Genomic DNA, 14,763 nt, shown 5'->3' with positions numbered 1-14,763 from the left:
GAGTTTTTATCATAAATAGGTGCTGAATTTTGTCAAAAGCTTTTTCTGTATCTATTGAGATGATCATATAGCTTTTATTCTTCAATTTGTTGATGCGGTGTATCACACTGATACACCACTGATTGATTTACAGATACTGAAAAATCCTTGCATCCCTGTGATAAACCCCACTTGATCATGGTGTATGATCCTTTTAATATATTGTTGGATTTGGGTTGTTAGTATTTTGTGGAGGATTTTGCCTCTATGTTCATCGGTGATATTGGCCTGTAGTTTACTTTTTTTTGTGGTACCTTTTTCTGGTTTTGGTATCAGGGTGATGGTGGCCTCATAGAATGAGTTTGGGAGTTTTTCTGTGTTTGCACAAAATGTCATTGGGATTTTGTTAGGGATTGTATTGAATATATAGATTGCCTTGAATAGTATTGACATCTTAACAATGTTAAGTCTTCCCGTCTGTGAACATGACATGTGTTTCCATTTTTTAATGGTTTCTTTCAGCAATGTTTTCTATTTTTCATTGCATAAGACTTTCACGTCCTTGGTTAATTTCTAAGTATTTTACTCTTTTTAATGATATTGTAAATGAAATTGCTTTTTTAATTTTCTTTTAGGATTATTCATTATTAGTGTATAAAACTGCCTTTTTTTTGCTTGTTTACTTTTATCCTGTTATTTTGCTGAATTGATTTATTCTAGCAATTTTTTTGTGTGTGGATTCTTTAAGATTTTCTACGTGTAAGAGAACAGAATCTGTGAAGAGATAATTTTACATCTTCCTTTCGAATTTAGATGACTTTTATTTCTTTTTCTTCACTAACTGAATTGGCTACATCTTTTAGTACCATGTTGAATAGAAGTGTGAAAGTGGGCATCCTTTCTTTGTACCTGATCTTACAGGAAAAGATGTGTCTTTCACTACTGAACATAATGTTTGCTATGGGTTCTTCATATATGGTTTTTATTATGTTGAGATAGTTTCCCTCTAGTCCTAGTTTCTCGAGTGTAAATTTACTTCTTCATTTTATTTTTTGCCATATGTCTTATAGCTTTTGTGTCTCTCATTTCTTGTCTTATTATCTTCTTTTGAGTTTAGTTGATTTTTTTGTACTGAAATGTTTAAATTCCTTTATCATTTCCTTTTTTTTTTTTTTTTTTTTTTTTTTTTTTGCGGTACGCGGGCCTCTCACTGTTGTGGCCTCTCCCGTTGCGGAGCACAGGCTCCGGATGCGCAGGCTCAGCAGCCATGGCTCACGGGCCCAGCCGCTCCGCGGCATGTGGGATCTTCCCGGACTGGGGCACGAACCCGTGTGCCCTGCATCGGCAAGCGGACTGTCAACCACTGCGCCACTAGGGAAGCCCCTATCATTTCCTTTTGTGTATGTTCTATAACTGTTTTCTTTGTAGTTACTGTGGGAATTACATTTAACATCCTAAAGTTATAACACTCTAATTTGAATTTACACCACCTTAACCCAGTAACATACAAAAATTATGCTCTTTTATAGCTTCATCCCTGGTGCTTTCAGTTGTTGATGTCATAAAATGTGTGCCCAAAAACATGAACTAATAATTCTTTTATATAAATTAGTCTCTCGAATTATGTAGAAAATAAAATGTGGAATTACAAATCAAAGTTAGAATACTACCAGCTTTTAGACTAGTAATTGTTGTTTTTTAAAACAATGTACTAGTTTTTAACCACGTGGAAAACAAAAAGTGGAACTACAAACTGTTGTTGCAATAATACTAGCTTTTATAATTGTCCATGTATTTACCTTAATTGAGGTCTTCATTTCTTCAAACACTTTTGAGTTCCTGTCTAGTGTCCTTTCATTTCAACTTGCAAAGCTCCCTTTAGCATTTCTTACAGAGCAGGTCCAATAGTAACAAGTTCCCTAAACTTTTGCTTATCTGGGAATGTCTTTATTTCTACCTCACTTTTGAAGAAAAGTTTTGCTGGATATAGGACTCTTTATTAGCAGGTTTTTTTTTTTTTTTTCTTTTAGAACTTTGAATGTATCTGCTCACTGCCTTTTAACCTCCAAAGTTTCTGATGAGAACTCTACTCATAATCTTATTGAAGACCCCTTGTATGTGATGAGTCATTTCTCTTTTGCTACTTTCAAGAGTCTCTCTGTATCTGTGACTTTTGAAAGTTTTATTATAATGTGTCTTGAAGTGAGTCTCTTTGAATTTATTCTACTTGGAGTTTGTTCAGCTTCTTAGATGTTTATATTCATGTCTTCCATTAAATTTGAGAGATCTTCAGCCATTATCTTTCAAATATCCTCTCTAACCTTTCCTTTCTTTTCCTTCTGGGACTCTCACTATATGCTTAATGGTGTCTCACAGTTTCCTTAGGCTCTGCTCATGTTTCTTCAATCTTTTTATTTTTCCACTCTTCAAATTCAGTAATTTCCATTACTTATCTTTAATTTGATGACTCTTTCTTCACCCTCCTTATATCTACCTTTAAATTCCTTTAGTAATTTCTCATTTCAATTGTACTTTTCAGCTTCAGAATTTCCTTTTGGTTTCTTTATAGGTTTTCTCTTCACTGATATTTTTATCTTTTTCCTACATTATTTTCTTGAGTTATTCCACATCTTTTAGTTCTTCAAGCATCTGTAAGACTGTTATTCTAAAGTCTTTGTGTAGCACATCTGCTGTCAGGTCTTTTTAAAAAGTTTTTATTTTATATTGGATTATCGTTGAATAACAATGTTGTGTTAGTTTCGGGTGTACAGAAAATTGATTCAGTTATACATATACAAGCTATTCTTTTTCAAATTCTTTTCCCATTTAGGTTGTTACAGAATATTGAGCAGAGTTCCCTGTGCTATACAGTAGGTCTCTGTTGGTTATCTATTTTAAATATAGTAGTGTGTATATGTCAATCCCAGTCTCCCAATTTATTCCTCTCCCCACATTTCCCCTTTGGTAACAGTAAATTTGTTTTTGAAGTCTGTGAGTCTGTTTCTGTTTTGTAAATAAGTTCATTTGTATCATTTTTTTTTTAGATTCTGCATATAAATGATATCATATGATATTTGGCTTTCTCTGTCTGACTTACTTAACTTAGTATGGTAACTCCAGGTCCATCCATGTTGCTGCAAATGGCATTATTTCATTCTTTTTAATGGTTGAGTAATATTCCATTGTATATATGTATCACATCTTTATCCATTTATCTTTTGATGGACATTTACGTCGCTTCCATGTCTTGGCTATTGTAAACAGTGCTGCAATGAAGAATCAGTATTGTTAAAATGACTATTCTACCCCAGGTAATCTACAGATTTAATGCAATCCCTATCAAATTACCAATGGCATTTTTCACAGAACTAGATCAAAAAATATCAGTTCTGGGCTTCCCTGGTGGCGCAGTGGTTGAGAGTCCACCTGCCGATGCAGGGGACGTGGGTTCTTGCCCTGGTCCGGGAAGATCCCACGTGCCATGGAGCGGCTGGGCCCGTGAGCCATGGCCGCTGAGCCTGCGCGTCTGGAGCCTGTGCTCCACAATGGGAGAGGGCACAACAGTGAGAGGCCTGCGTACCGCAAAAAAAATCAGTTCTTTTTCAAGTATAGTTTTTGTTGATTATTTTTCCTTTTGAATGGACCATGTTATCCTGTTTCTTTGTATGCCCTGTGATTTTTTTGTTGAAAATTGAACAGTTGACCCTAAAAACATGATAACACTTGAAATCATATTCTCCCTGGTTCCCAAGTTTTGCTGAGTTTTTGTTGTTATTGCTGCTGTTTTAGTTTATTGTTTTTGTTTTTTTGAGTGTTAGAAGCTGGCTCTTTGGCAAGGATCAACCTGAACTATAAACTAATGGTCTTCTCAGCTGTTTTCTGAAACGTTACCTTTCCCTGGGCATGTACAGTAACTTTATAATTTCCCCTATATATGTAATTGCTTTTGAATGCCCTTGTCATTAATGTCTGTCTCCCAGAAGAGGAAAAATAATGAAGATGGGGGAAAAGGGTCCCTTTAAAACCCCTGGAAGTCACTTTAGTTAGCAAAAAAAGTGAGCTTGCAACAACAGGGGGAGGTAAAAGAACAGTGGTCATACAATTCTTAGTCTGCACTTCTGAGACCAGAAGCAGCAATGAGTGAGCAGAGAACAGATCTCTAATATTTGGAGGACAAGACCTTTTGCCCACTCTGGCTCCACAAGCTGTGCGCAAGCTGCTCCAGGAAAAAGTACACAACCACCTTCCACAGGACTGGGTGGTGGGGGATGAGGAGGTTGGATATCTGCTGCCAAGCTAAGAACTGAAATTAACCTGAATTTACCTTTTAAGCCAGTGGTCCCCAACCTCATTGGAACCAGGGACTAGTTTTGTGGAAGACAGTTTTTCCACAGACCAGAGGAGGGGGTGGGATCGTTCAGGTGGTAATGCAAGTGATGGGGAGCAGATGAAGCTTCGCTGGCTCGCCCGCCACTCACCTTCTGCTACACAGCCTGTTTCCTAACAGACTGTGGACCGGTGCTGGTCCATGGCCCAGCGGTTGGGGATCCCTGTTCTAAGCCTTCCCCTGGAAGTTGTAAGCCTTTAATAGACTCCAGAGTTCCAAAATATTTACATCAGACAGAGTCTGCCAGTGCAATTATTGCCTAGGTGGGAGGCAAAGCCCTTGTACTTCCTACTCCACCATCTTCCCAGAATTTTAAAGTCTATCTTTCGTAAATCAACATCAGGATTTGCCAAGGAGTCTACATTTATGATCTTAGTACTATTCACTCCCAGAAGAGAATTTAAAACAGAACAGGGAAACAAGAACTTCCTTCTTTGGATTAAGGTGGAAGCTGACTGCTAATATCACTGGTAAAGATTCTTTGACCTAATAGACTTTGTTAAATTGCTTAGAGGCCAGAAGTTGCCTACCTCATCTTTATTCTCTCCATCATTCAAATACCTTTCTCCTTGTTTTCCTTGATAGTTGACTTGCTTTGAATTTTCCCTGTCTTGTTCTGACTATGATATTTACCGAAACTTTTCAATTTACCTGAAGAACATGTCCTGGATTATCCTAGCTGCTTCTGAGGGGTTTTATATCCTATTACCTATATATTGGAGTAGCATATTGAGTGGGTAGAATTTGGTTGACTCTTGACTCAGTGACAGTGGCTATTAAAGGATTATCTTTAAGTGATTTGAATGTTTCAAATTAGAAATTGAAATTACATGTTGGCTGTACTTTCCTGCCACCTTTATCAAAGATAAGGTGTCCATATGTGCGTGGGTTTATCTCTGGGCTTTCTATCCTGTTCCATTGATCTATCTTTCTGTTTTTGTGCCAGTACCATGTTGTCTTGATTACTGTAGCTTTGTAGTATAGTCTGAAGTCAGAGAGCCTGATTCCTCCAGCTCCTTTTTTCATTCTCAAGATTGGGCACTATTTCTTTTTAAATTGTTGTTAAAGAAACAATTATTGATTAAAAAGTATTTTAGTAATTATTTGCTCATTCATTTGCTAAAAACATTGATAAAGAAATACTATGTATAGGACACACTTTGCAGGAGACAAAAATGAGTAATGCCTAATCCTTGCTCTTGCATTGATTATTCAAGTTACCTTCTAGTTGATGGATTATGCTAGAGACTTAATGTCAACTATTGATAAAATGTGATAATCAGTGCTGTGTGTATGTATGCGTGTGTGTGTGTGTGTGTGTGTGTGTGTGTGTGTGTGTGTGTGTGTGTGTGTCACTTAGCAGTTTATTATTTTCATAGAGATTCTTATTAGGCCTGAGAATGGATAACAACTTGCTTTTGGATCAAAATAAATGTTCTCCTCATTGGATTTGGGGCAGTCATGAAAGTGGAAATGATCTTCCCACTGCTATAGAGATCTAATTCAGTAAATTAGAAATTATTTCTCTCAAAAATTTACTATCAAATAGGGTGAAGTACTACTAGGTAGTGACTTTTTAATAACCTGTGCTTTGAATGCATATTTATAGTATGACATGGTGATTATAGACTATTAGGGTGATTTTTCACTTATATTTTTCTTACAGAACATGTCGGCATAAGCACAAAAGAAATAAATTATAAAGAAATTGTCTCAAAAGTAACCAAAATTATAAATTATAGTTCTAGTTTATCCTTCACTCACCTACGAAATTTATCAAAAGCCTCCTATTCATGAACCTTTCTTCTGTGCCAAGAAAAAAATAGAAAAGACAAGGGACGGAGACTATATCTTAGCTACTTAAAATAACAATGCACTAGGATTGATAAAAGTGGTACACACACACACACACACACACACACACGCAATGGAAAGGAATGCAATTAAAAGTAAATGCCATCAATATGGTTCAGACAGTAGTTGTTAAAAGAATTCAAATGAGGATAAGATCCTTAAATGTCATCAATTTATCCAAATCCTTTATTTCCAGTCCTTAATTAGGATACTCTTTTGTACTCACCCTATTTTTCTTAAAGTGAAAAATAACTCCTTCCCAGGACTTGTTCAGGGCTTCCTGGTATCATAAAATGCATGTAAGTGAATTTTCTTATCGTCAAGGGCTTCCTTCCTTTAGAGAGAGGTTTTTTCTCCTTCTGAATGTTCCCAGTTTAATCAGGGAAGCTTTGAATTACCATCTATAGTTAAGTTTCTTCCTTAATTTTTTTCTCCATTCATGGAAACAACTTAGATTTGAATTATACAGTTCATTTTATAAAAATTGAATTACCTCTTTCTGTGTATTTTCTAGATGAGAAATAAAGATAACTGATGCACCCTTGCGCTCATTAGCTTTTAAATATTTTCTTTAACTTTGATTTATTGTAAGAATGAAATATGCATTTTATGATCCCTTAGTATGCTAGATGCTCAGTATGCTTTTTATTTATTTAATATTATATTGATTTTAATATGGTGTAATAAAATATTTAATTTTTAGTTTGAACAAATTAATATCAACTTTTAAAAACATAGAGATATATTTTAAAGAGCAAAATAAAATGTTTTTCTCATCTCATTTCTACACTCTGAGATATCTAGCCAAATGAAGCTAATTTTATTCTTAAATGATGATGAACTTAGTACATTATTAGCACTGGTTATAAATTTCCTCTATGGATTCAACAAGTTAAACAGTTGATCAAACCTTTTTTTTTCCTATACAGTATTTGGGTTTCTATCAAGCAAAATAATTTCAGATATACTTAGTGTAACACTTCTCAGGATAAATGGGGTAAAATAAGGAAAATAACATCTATTGAACACTTACCACCTACCACATACTACAGTCATCACTGTATTGGTTAGAATGTTTTGTTTGTAAATTACAGCAAATAACAAATTGTACTTAAAATAAAGGAACATTTATTATCTCCATAACAAAACTTCTAGAGTTATTGTGGTTCCAGCAATGGTTAATCAGATGAGCAGTGATAACAGGTAGAACTCCAGCATCTTTCTGCCATTTTCAATTTGATTTTATCCATAAGCTTATAACAAGATGGCTGCAGTATCCCCCAGCATTATATCCAGACATTAAAACATATTTGGAAAGAGAATATGTTTTCATCATGAAAGAGTTTCACTTTTAGGGAGGAAGAAACTCTTCCCATAACTCCTGTGCCTGTCATATGTTCTGTCTAGAATTGGATCATACACTTTGGCCTAGACCAGTCACTGGCCAGCAAAATGGGAGTACCATGATTGGATTAGACCAATTAAGAGCAATCCTTGATGCTAGAATAAGGATTCACTCCCCAAAGCCTATTGCCTTGTGGAGAAGTATGGATATCTTTATAGTTTTGGGCTTTGATGAAAGGAGGAATATGTCAAGGATGGAAAATGTGCTGTAGAACTTTGCACATTTCTACAGAAATATGCTGTAGAAATTTGCAGTACCATCAGTTACTTCATCTATTCTCCCTAAGGATTCTAAAATGTAGTTTGTTTACAAAATAGAAACTGAGACCTGGAGAGATTTCCCCCATATAACAAAGCTACAAAATTATTGACCAGGATTAGAAACTTTATCCAAATCCAAAACCTGCATTCTTTCTACTGAACCATGGGGTGTTAATCTATAAACCCAAAATAATCTAAAAGTATGTTAAAATAGTTCCAATTTCCTCAAATATTATGATGACACAAAATCATTTATTAGCTAATCCTAGGTAAAATTCAAAAATTTATAAAGTTTTTCTTCTGCTTTTTCCAGTTATTCTTTTCTAAAATCATTTACCAATTAAATCCCTTTGGGAGGAGAATTTTTCTTCTATGCCAAAGCAAAGCTAAATTTTTTGCATTCAGGTTGTATTCAGAATGTTTATAGGAGAAACAAAAACTCTCAACACCTTTTAAGTTGTGTCAGCAAAAGAATCAAAGATTGATGAAGGTAAAATTTTGTATCTACTCTGAAAATTTAAGAGTGCTTCAGGGATGGGAGAATAAATATCATGCCATAGTCAAAATAATTAAAGCTGGAAAATAATCAAGAATCAAGCTTGCTGAGTCTTTCAAATTGAAAAAGACCTGCCAAGACTGATCTTTTCTATTTGAGAGTTTAAAAATGTTGGATTTAATTACAAGCAAAAGCAGGATACAAAGACTGAGGATGAAAGCAGTTTAGAAAAGGTATTTTCTTCTGTAAACTTCAAACCCCAGGAAAGTATAAGAAACATAATATGATTGAGGTCTCTGCTAAGGCATTAAATCAAAAATATAACCAAAGATTGTATGCCAGATGGAGCAGACTGAGGTGGTAAGCTTTCATGTTTATTATTTTAAAAATAAGCAAAAGACTGGGGTGTGTGTGTATGTGTATGTATGTTAAACAGAGAAAACAATTTTAGAGTCTCTCTAAACCCTTACCATCCAAACTACAACTTCAAACATTAAATGAGAGGTTTTATCTCCCTCTATTTCTTACCCTAAAGTCTCTGAGTACAGGACATAGGAGAGAAAATAGAGAAGACAAGACAGATCACATTCATCTTTTCAATGCAGCCTTCTAAGCTTAGATAAGGGAAGAAGTGTGAATATTTATACCTCATAAAATGTTAGAACTTGTTTATATTATCCTGTATACTTTCATGCCTAAAAAAGAGAATTTGTTAATTCCATAAAGTGAATATAAATGTTATTTGGTTTAGTAGAGATGGCATTAGGGACAGAAAAATAAAATAACCACTATTGCAGGAAAAATAAAGCTATGCCATGATTTATCTTGCTGTATCCACACCACTTGATAAAATGCTTATAGGTACAATGTCTGGCTTTAATGAAATAAGTTAGTTAAATAATAAAATGATACTCAAAGTCAAAGCAGGGTTTTTATTTGTGTAAGCCCAATTGAAGTTTGTCACGTCTGTAGGCCAACTTGTCAGATAAACACTAATTCCTAATAAAGTCTGATGTTAGAGACAGTTTATGGTTGAATAACTATGACAACACAAAATTTTTATATAAATTTAACTGATTTTAGCTTGTTATTTCCCCTTCCTCCTCCTTTTCCTTTTCCTCCTCTTTCTCCTTCTTTCTTTTCCTTCTTCTCTTGCTGCTGCTTTGTTTTTCTGGGGAAAAAAGGACATAAGTTCTGAATCCGTAAGTTTGATGGCAACTTAGTTACTTTAGACATGCCCAAAGAACTAGTCATTAATGCCCTTATTAGTTATAGCTTAAATGACAAGCCTTAAAAACTTAAAGGGCAAATCCAGAAATTTTTTTCATTTCACAGTTTTATGTCATCTAATTTCATATCATGTTTTGAGGGAAATTTTTTATAATGAGATTTGAACAAAATTCCTCGTGTCTGCCAGATTCCTTGGCATTTTCAATTGCACCCCCCTCAAAAAAACATAAAGAACAGTCAGACTTACCTTGTACACAAATAAACCTGATATCATTCCTTTTTAAAAAACAAATATTTACTAGAATGTTTTTGCACTTAACACTAAATTCAGATTCATTCCTGTCCTACAAGTCTGTCTGTGACCTGACCTCTTCCTGACTCGCCAGCATCATCTGACCTTCCTATACCCCTTCCTTGATCATTGGGCTTCAGCTACACTAGGCCTCTCTCAGCTCCTTCAACATGCTAAGCTCGCTCCTGCATCACAGCTTTTGTACGTGTTGTTTCATCCACCGGGAACACTTTTTCCACACTTTTCACACTTGCTCTAGGAGTACTCTGTTCTTTGCATTCATAAAACATGTCACAATTTGTAATTATGTGTTCTGTATGTTTGTTTTAAGATCTGCCTCATTACATAAGACCAAATTTATTTGATCACATGGAGAAAAAAATGTGAATCCACTATCTATGAATGTGTATATATTTACATATATTTATGTATTTGTACAGGCACAGGAATTCTGGTTTTTTTTTTAACCTTATGAGGCATAAACAAAAATATATTTATAAAAAAGATAATCAAAATATATATGCAAATAAAACATCCAATATTTTCTTCTCCCACCCCAATAAATTAAATATCCTCTTAGCAAACTCTTTCCACTTGGGAGGACTCAGCACTCATTATAAGCAAATTTATTTCTGCATACTCACTACTATATTCTCAGCGCCTCTGTGTAAAATAGGAATTCAATAAGTGATTGCTGAATGTATGCATGAATAAATAAATTAATGATGCTTTATGCCAAAGCATAGCAATAAGAAGGAAAAAAGAAGTGATACACTGTAGAACTTCTAAAGTTATGTTTGTGTTTCTTGGGTTTAATGTTTCTATCAACTTATTTTGTGCTTTTCTTGGGGTAGGTCCACATTTTTGGTCTATAAACAGGAGACATCAGTAATAAATTTCTATTCTTATGAAGATGTAAAGATACCCAAATATCTAATTCATTTCATAAAAGCTTTTGTAATTAATAAGACAATATTGTCTTCTGTTTTATAAATTGGATTCTTCACCAAACAAATCACTGAAAAACAATAGCAAATAAAGGCCAGGTTAATCCAGCCTGAATCTTTTATTTAAAAAAATTATTTTAATTAATAAACTTTATTTTTTAGAGCATTATTATATTCACAGAAAAACTGAAGGGAAAGTAGAGTTCACATATACTTCCTGTCCCCACAAGTTCGCGACTCCCCTATTTTTATCCCTCATCACAGTGATTTGTTAAAATCAATGAACCTACATAGATACATTATTAACACCCAAAGTCCATAGTTTATTTTACAGTTCACTCTTGACGTTGTACATACTATGGGTATGGACACGTGTATAATGACATATAATCACCATTATGGCATTATACAAAATAGTTTCATGCCCTAAAAATCCTTCGTGTGCCAACTATTCATCTCTCCTTCCATCCAACCCTTGGCAACCACTGATCTTTCACTGATTCCATAGATTTGCCTTTTGCAGAATGCCATATAATTGGAACCATATAGTATATAGCCTTTTCAGAATGCCTGTTTTCACTTAATAACAGGCATTTAACTTTCCTCCATGTCTTCATGGCTTGATATCTCACATCTTTTTAGCTCTGAATAATATTTCTTTGTCTAAATGTACCATGGTTTATTTATCTATTCATCTATGAAGGACATCTTTGTTACTTACAAGTTTGGACAATTATGAATAAAGAGGCTATAAACATCCATGTGCAGGTTTTTATGTGGACATACGTTTTCAGCCCTTTTGGATAAACATCAAGGAGCATGATTGCTGGGTTGTATGATGAGAATATGTTTAGTTTTGAAAGAAAACTCCAAATTTCCAAAGTGGCTATATCATCTTGCATTCCCACCTACAAATGAGAGCTCCTGTTGCTCCAAATCTTTGTCAGCATTTGGTGCTGTCAGAGTTTTGGACTTCAGCAATGTACAGATGGTCCCTGACTTACAGTGGTTTGATTTAAAATTTTCAAATTTATGATGGTGCTAAAGTGATACACATTCAGTAGAAATTATACCTTGAATTTTTATCTTTTTGTGGGCTAGCAATGTGTGGTATGATACTCTCTCATGATGCTTGGCAGTAACAGAGAGCTTCTCCTTCCAGTCAGCCACAGGATCACAAGTTAAGCAATCAATACACTTACAGTCTGTACCCATACAACCATTCTGTTTTTCACTTACAGTATAGTATTCAACTAAGTATGAGATATTCAACAATTTAATATAAAATAGGCTTTGTATTAGATGATTTTGCCAACCAGTAAGCTAATGTAAGGGTTGTGAGCATGTTTAAGTTAGGCTAGACTAAGCTATGATGTTGGGTAACAGGTGTATTAAATGCATTTTTGATTTAATGCATTTTCAATTTACGATGGGTTTACTGGGATGTAACCCAGTAAAATCTCACTGGTTTTTTTTGTTTTGTTTTTTTTTGAAGTATAGATGATTTACAATGTTTCAGGTGTACAGCAAAGTGATTCAGTTATACATGTATATAAATATATGTATACCTTTTCAGATTCTTTTCCATTATAGGTTATTACAAGATATTGAATACAGCTCCCTGTACTATAAGTAGGTCCTTGCTGTTTACCTATTTTATATATAGTAGTATGTATTGTTTAACCCCAAATTCCAAATTTATCCTCCCCCCTCCCTTTCCCCTTTGGTAACCATAAATTTGTCTTCTCTCTCTGTGAGTCTGTTTTGTAGATAAGTTCATTTGTATCATTTTTTAGACTCCACATATAAGTGATACCATATGATATTTGTCTTTCTGTCTGACTTACTTCACCTAGTATAATAATCTCTAGGTCCATCCATGTTGCTGCAAATGGCATTATTTCATTCTTTTTTATAGCTGAGTAATATTCCATTGTATATATGTACCACATCTTCTTTATCCATTCCTCTGTTGATGGACATTTAGGTTGCTTCCATGTCTTGGCTATTGTAAACAGTGCTGCAATGAATGTTGGGGTATATATATCTTTTTAAATTATGTTTTTCTCTGGATATATGCCCAGGAGTAGGATTGCTGGATCAAATGGTACCACTATTTTTAGTTTTTTAAGGAACCTCTATACTGTTCTCCATAGTGGCTGTACCAATTTACATTCCCACCAACAGTGTAGGAGGGTTCCCTTTTCTCCACACTCTCTTGCAGCATTTATTGTCTGTAGACTTTTTGATGACAGCCATTCTGACTGGTGTGAGGTGATATCTCACTCACTGTAGTTTTGATTTGCATTTCTCTAATAATTAGTGATGTTGAGCATCTTTTCATGTGCCTCTTGGCCATCTGTATGTCTTCTTTGGAGAACTGTCTATTTAGGTCTTCCACCCACTTTTTGGATTGGGTTGCTTGTTTTTTTGATATTGACCCACATGAGCTGTTTGGAAATTTTGGAGATTAATCCCTTATATGTCACATCATTTGTAAATATTTTCTCCCATTCTGTGGGTTGTCTTTTCATTTTGTTTATGGTTTCCTTGCTGTGCAAAAGCTTTTGAGTTTAATTAGGTCCCATTTGTATATTTATTTTATTTTCATTAAGAGGTGGATCAAAAAAGATCTTGCTGCAATTTATGTCAAAGTGTGTTCTGCCTAAGTTTTCCTATAGGAGTTTTATAGTATTCGGTCTTACATTTAGGTGTTTAACCTATTCCGAGTTCATTTTTGTGTATGGTGTTAATGAATGTTCTAATTTCATTCTTTTACATGTAGCTGTCCAGTTCTCCCAGCAACATTTATTGATGAGACAGTCTTTTTTCCTAATGGACTATATAATTTTAGTCTTGCTTCCTCTGCCATAGATTAATTGACCATAGATGCATGGGTTTATTTCTGGGCTTTCTATCCTGTTCCATTGATCTGTATTTCTGTTTCTGTACCAGTACCATACTGTTTTGATGGCTGTAGCTTTGTAGTATAGTCTGAAGTCAGGGAGCCCAGTTCCTCCAGGTCCCTTTTTTTTTCTCAAGATTGTTTTGGCTATTTGGGGTTTTTGTGTTTCCATAGAAATTAAAAAAATTTTTGTTCTAGTTCTGTGAAAAATGCCATTGGTAATTTGATAGGGACTGTATTAAGTCTGTAGATTGCCTTTGGTAGTATACTGATTTTGACAAAACTGATTCTTCCTATTGAAGAACATGCTATATCTTTTCATCTGTTTGTATCATCTTTGATTTTTTTCATCAGCCTTTTATAGTTTTCTGAGTATAGTCTTTTGCCTCCTTAGGTAGGTTTATTTCTAGGTATTTTATTCTTTTTGATGCAATGGTAAATGAGATGGTTTCTTTAATTTCTCTTTCTGATCTTTCATTGTCAATGTATAGGAATGCAAGAGATTTCTGTGTATTAATTTTGTTTCCTGCCACCTTACTGAGTTCAGTGATGAGCTCTAATGGTTTTCTGGTAATATCTTTAGGATTTTCTATGTATAGTATCATGTCAACTGCAAACAGGGACAGTTTTACTTCTTTTCCAGTTTGGATTCCTTTTATTTTTTCTTCTCTGCTGTGACTAAGATTTCTAAAACTATGTTGAATAAAAGTGGTGAGAGTGGACATCCTTGTCTTGTTCCTGATATTGGAGGAAATGCTTTCAGCTTTCTTCCATTGGGTATGATGTTAGCCATGGGTTGCCATATATGGCCTTTATTATGTTGAAGTATGTTCCCTCTGTGCCTACTTTCTGGAGAGTTTTTATTATAAGTGGGTGTTGAATTGTGTCTAAAGCTTCTTCTGCATCTACTGAGATGATCATATGGTTTTTATTCTTCAGTTTGTTGATGTAGTGTATCACACTGATTTGTGGATATTGAAAAATCCTTGCATCCCTGGGATAAATCTC

This window comes from Neophocaena asiaeorientalis, unplaced genomic scaffold (genome assembly GCF_003031525.2).
Source record: "Neophocaena asiaeorientalis asiaeorientalis breed wild unplaced genomic scaffold, Neophocaena_asiaeorientalis_V1.1 scaffold726, whole genome shotgun sequence".
Lineage (NCBI taxonomy): Eukaryota > Metazoa > Chordata > Mammalia > Artiodactyla > Phocoenidae > Neophocaena > Neophocaena asiaeorientalis.
The sequence above is the reverse complement of the archived record's forward strand: the minus strand, read 5'-3'. Positions refer to the sequence as shown.